Here is a 5,828-nt window from a genome sequence, read left to right as displayed (position 1 = left end):
TGAAAGTTTTTATCTTTCAAGTATTAAAAAAACTTTAAAATTTAGGAGAATCACATATAAAGTTTTTCTCCATAAAACACTACGAGTGATTTTTTTAACATTATAATTGATTTTTCAAAATTTTAAAAATATTTCCTAAATTTTGTCAAACATCTAATATTTTCTCAAAAATATTTTATAGATTAAAAGTGATTTCTAAAATCACTGTCAAACATATTATTAATTTAATATTTCTTACCTTTTTTTCCTGGTTTTGTTTGATTTTTAAAAATTATGATGATAAATAGAAAATATTTCAATATTACTTTTAAAATTGTTTAACACTATCACTCCACGTTTTTTTTTCTAAGAAAAAAAAAATCAGATTTTAAATAAAAATATAAGAAATGAAATGGAGGAATTTAACTCTAAAATATAAAATATAATATTTAATATTTTATTCATTTAAAAATGGAAGAAATTTTCTATTTTCACCAAAGTTATAATCCCAAAAATCTTTTCCCATCAAAGTTATAATTGCTACAAGTTCTTTTGATATATTTTCTGTTTTTTATTTTTAAAATAAAAATTATGAGTTACATTAAAAATATAATAATTAAAAAAATTACTAAATTAAAATTTAAAATTTATGAAAGTAAAATTTTAAAATATAAGATAAACTTAAATTTTTGTAAAAGATTCTTTATTTTTATAGAAGTTTATGGTTTTAAAAATAAAAAATGGGAAATGTATCTATTATTATTTTCATTAAAATTGAAACCAAAAAAGCTAGCTTGTGGTGGGATGTAGGTGAAACCTGAATGCTATTTTCAGAGGCATTATTCACTGGAAGATTGATATGCAATTTTCCACCCAAACTGCCTATAGCAAACATTTTTGGCTTCTGACTTTCTTCCTTCCTTTCCGGCCACATTATAATAAAATAACCCAACAACATTTACTACTTGGGTTTCAACCTCTCACCTCTCACCTCTCACCCTTATGCTCGACTGGTTGCCGTCAGACTCTGAATGGTTATTTATTGAACCACTCGAAACGCCCCACTGCAATTAAGCATCCCAATGGTTCCAAGGACATGGACCATAAACCAAAAATTATTAATATTTCATGGGGAAGGATGAGAAGATAGTTTTAATTTGACAGGTTGAGGGTTCGCTTCACCCATCACATGATTTCCCTCGTTCTAGATCTGAACACCCTCCTAGCTAATTAATTGACTTTGGGGTGCCACCCCATAATTATTTTGAAATAAGGGAGATCCAAAATACTAGAAATTGGGCTTCAGCACTGGAAAAATTCCACATTGGCTGCCTGGAATGAGATGCCAAATTGAACGAGTGATTGATTGGATCCAAGAAATGGAGTCCGCAGCTGGCGTTTTCCATGTCGGTTGGCTGGCTGAGATGGTCCTCAACCCTGCAGTACTTCATATGTTTGATTAGTGTCATCTCCGACTCAGCATTCAGCTACAGGCCAGTCTGGTTGGCCAATTACATTTCTCGACTTCCTCACAAAATCGACACAACAACAACCCCCGTTCTCTTGGGGCCCATTTCCGTTTCTGTTGAGTTGGAATTCCGCTTCATTTCCTAGAACCACCTTCAAATTCCTGGGGCAACAATGGAGACGAAGGCACCATGACTCCACCTTTCCCAACAATTTCTTCACTTTATCTTATCGTTTTTCTCTCTTTTTAGGACAACGTTTTTCCATTTGGAAAGTCAAAAATAAAGTAAAATAAAATCTAAAGAATAGATATTTTCAAACACACATACCTAACAGCAAATATCGAAATGGGATTTGGACGCATTCACGTGCCATTCTCTCTCTGATCCTCCTGCAACACATGACCCTCTGACTCATCCATGTGATAGGGTTGCTTTCACCACTTGGACCAACCAATTTTTGTGCCACCCATATACCATGTCTTTAATTAAGTGCTTAACACTTAATTCTCACCTAATTTCAATTATGCACGTCACACACCCTCCTTGAAAATGGCAGATTGAGCTCAACCCCCCAGCCTTATGTTCCATTTTTTGCTTTTCCACATCATTATGTTCATATTTTCTGTAGGGTAACATTTTGTTTAATCTTAAATTTAAGTGCATCTTCATTTGTTTAAAATTTAAATAGATTTCTATGCAAAGCATTGTTTGGACATTAGCTTTTAAAAAAAATTGTTTTTTCTTTTTCTTTTTCTTTTTAATGTGGACAAGATAGATAATAAAAGCATGTATCAGTAGTAATAATGCCAGAGTGCTTCCCAACCAAATCATTTATGTAAACTATAACAAGAAGTCAAAGTGATATAACATTAGAATGACAAATTAATCAATCTGGTTGGCAAAGTATCTAATTATTGTACTGGAAAAACTCTACCACTATGATCAGAGCAGGCTTCATTGAGTAGAACTGTAGAGGGGAAGCGTACCATTATTGCCCTACCCTCTTTGGTTTCTGGAGATTGGACCAATAGCAGAAAACAAGAAAGATGTTAGAGCCAAAGAAGCTGACAACCAGATCCAGCTACTGAATTAAGATGCAAGCGTTTGGGTACATATGGCAGGACCACATTAGAGGCATTTCACCCACTTATATCCTCAAAACGTGGTTGTGTTTGTGAAGTGGGTTCATGCATGATGCTGATTTGTTTTAGTCAGTAATGTGATTTATGGCAAGACATCAAACTGTATTTATTTAAAGAAGTGTGTAATCCGTGGGAGCTCATCTGATTCAGCATTTTGATTTTTCCAGTCTCTAGGTTGGGGATTGTGGGCTCCTAGTTGGGTAATGCCAAAAGTAGGGGGAAGTGGTCCCAGGCCCAATGACCACATGGCCTGCTCTCTCCTAATGCTAGCTACTTAATGGGCTACTGGGTCTATAATGATTCTACTAATGATCATGACATTCTAGGAGATGCACGATTGGAGGATTGCATGTAGCTTATTTTAATTTTTTATTATTTGATGTGATTTGATGCTGATCGAATATTAATTTTACTTGTTCATGTAACAACTTTTAATTAGTAATTAACTAAATTATTAGTTCAAAGTGTTAATTCTGGGAAGGGGATGAATAAGTTGTCCCAACAAATTAATCAAAATTTTATTATTTTAAATGATTTTAAAAATGAAGAAAGAAAATCATTCATCACATGATAACAATGAATATACATGAAAAAAAACCACTTACAAAGTTTCCCAAGATACTATGTAGATTTAAAAACCTAGGAGTCAAATGACTAAGAATAAATTTACTAAATATGAAAGACATGTACATTTACATAGTTTTACATAATTTGAGTGCACCTATTCACAAAAGATCTTATAATGACACCTACATTTTTCCTTCACGTCTTCAACACAATACACTATTTATATGTAAATCATGGTGTAAACCCTTCATTTTGTCCTCATAGCATATGTTTTTTTACCTTACTTGATGTCCCCTCGCTTTGTGCCCTTAATTAGTATGTGTAGGATTCTCCTTTTTGCATGTTTGTTCTTGTATTACTTAGTGCTCTGATTTCTACTTGGCTTTGATGTTGGTTTTTAAGCCTCCTTTAGAAGGAATTTTGGATCCATAATGTGATGACATTAATGGCGTCTTAAGATTCATCAAAGTTTTCGCACATGTGAAGCTCATATAGAGCTTCATTTGATTGAAATGAGTCTTTTCCCCCTTTTTTGGTCCCCATTTCCTTACCCATCTTTGTTATCCTTTTTTGAGGGGGTTTTTTAGGCTAGTTTTGGGGTGAGTTTTGTTGGCATAAAGTTGGGGCATTGGGTCTCCTTGGTTGGGTTTTAATTTAAGAGAATTTTAAAGGGAAATTTGAGTTTGGGTGAAGATGATGAAATGTGTCAAAATCTCTATTCTCCCTTGGCTTATAAACATAGGCTCATCTTCAATAGCTATCTCTTGGTTTTCTAAGGAGAAACTCTTCTCATTTCTTTTCCTAGAACACATAATTCTATATAAATTCAACAATAGTTATAACTTATAAATCATTTTTCGTGGAAGAAAACCATGGATTGGTAGTAATAACGTTAGACTTCTTCCTAACAAAATAATTTATGTAAATTATAACAAGAAGTCAAAGTGGTGACATTATTTAGATTGACAAATTTATTCCATCAAATGGTATTTGGAAAAAAAAAATACAATGAAGCTATTCACTTTCCATCGAAAGTTTAAACGGGTGACAACTAAGTCCAATCTAAACTACCACTTCTTATCTCCTCAAGAAAATAAATTACAATAATGATAGATGACATATTGTCATTTGCATCCAAAATAAGCCATAGATAAAGTTGTTAATCAATCTAGTAGGCAAAGTATCTAATTATTGTACTAGAAAAATTCTACCATTATAATGAGGGTAGGCTTGATTGAGTAGGAGGGAAGCATACCCATTATTGCCCTACCCTTTTTAGTCTCTAAAGATTGGACCATTAGAAGAAAAAGGGAAGAGGGTGGAGCAAAACAAAATTGACGCACAAGTCTAGCTACTAAATTAATATGAAAGTATTTTGGTACATATGATAGGACCACATTAGAGGGATTTCACTCACTTATATCCTCAAAACGTGGTTGTGTTTATGAAGTGGGTTCATAAATGATTCTGATTTGTTATAATCAAACATGTGGTTTATGGTAAGACATCAAACTATATTCATTTGTAGAAGTGTATAATATGTGGGGAGTTCATTTGATTCAACATTTGAGTTTTCCCGTATCTAGTTTAGGATTGTGGACTCCTAATGTTAGGTAATGCCAAGAGTAGAGGGAAGTAGGTCTAGGCCTAATGACCACATGACCAACTTTCTCCTAACTTTATTTAATAGACTATTGGGCCTACATTGATTCTATTAAGATAGAAACCTTAAAAGCATGACATGAAGTAAAAATTTGGAATTCATTATTTAATGATATTCCAGTTTCACTTTTATTTATTCATCTTCCATGCATTACTCTTTATGAGCATTTTCACTTAACACTTTTGCATTGTACATGACTTGGTTGCATTAAGAGTTGCACGAAAGAATATTTTAAATGATTTTACAAATGAAGAAAGAAAATCATTCATCACATGATAATAATGAATATACATGAAAAAAAAACCACTTGCAAAGTTTCCTAAAGACTATGTAGATTTAAAAATCAATGAGTCAAATGACCAAGAATAAATCTACTAAATATGAAAGGCATGTACATTTACATAGTTTTACATAATTTGAGTGCACCTATTCATAAAAAATCTTATACTGATTAACACCTACACTATTCCTTCAAGTCTTCAACACAACACTCTATTTATATCTAAATTAATCATGTTGTAAACCCTTTATTTTGTCCTCATAGCATATGTTTTTTTACCTTACTTGATGCCCCCTCGCTTTGTGCTCTTAATTAGTATGTGTAGAATTTTCCTTTTTGCATGTTTGTTCTTGTATTACTTAGTGGTTTGATTTCTACTTGGCTTTGATATTGGTTTTTAAGCCTCTTTTAGAGGGAGTTTTGGATCCAAAATGTGATGAATTTAGTGGCATCTTAAGATACATCAAAGTTTTAGCGTGTTTGAAGCTCATATAGGGCTTCATTTGAGTGAAATGAGTCTTTTCCCCCCTTTTTGGTCCCCTTTTCCTTACCCATCTTTGTTATTTTTATTTTATTATTATTATTATTATTATTTTTTTTTTGGGAGGGGAGAGGGGGTTTAGGCTAGTTTTGGGGGAGTTTTTGTGGGCATAAACTTAGGGCATTGGGTCTCCTTGGTTAGGTTTTAATTTAAGAGACTTTTAAAGGGAAATTTGAGTTTGAGTGAT

At 32.7% G+C, this 5,828-nt stretch overlaps 1 long non-coding RNA gene across 1 annotated transcript; it reads right to left on the bottom strand.

Moving 5' to 3' along the window:
- Positions 1-1,083: 1,083 nt before the first annotated feature.
- LOC104880718 (uncharacterized) lies at positions 1,084-2,676 on the bottom strand. The gene is made up of 2 exons (XR_786903.2): positions 1,776-2,676; positions 1,084-1,609 (listed from the first exon to the last, which is right to left on the bottom strand). It is a non-coding gene; the product is annotated as an uncharacterized LOC104880718 (long non-coding RNA).
- Positions 2,677-5,828: the final 3,152 nt, after the last annotated feature.

This window comes from Vitis vinifera, chromosome 11, assembly GCF_030704535.1.
Source record: "Vitis vinifera cultivar Pinot Noir 40024 chromosome 11, ASM3070453v1".
Taxonomy (NCBI): domain Eukaryota; kingdom Viridiplantae; phylum Streptophyta; class Magnoliopsida; order Vitales; family Vitaceae; genus Vitis; species Vitis vinifera.
Note: the sequence above shows the minus strand (reverse complement) of the source record. Positions and strands in the feature narration are given on the sequence as shown.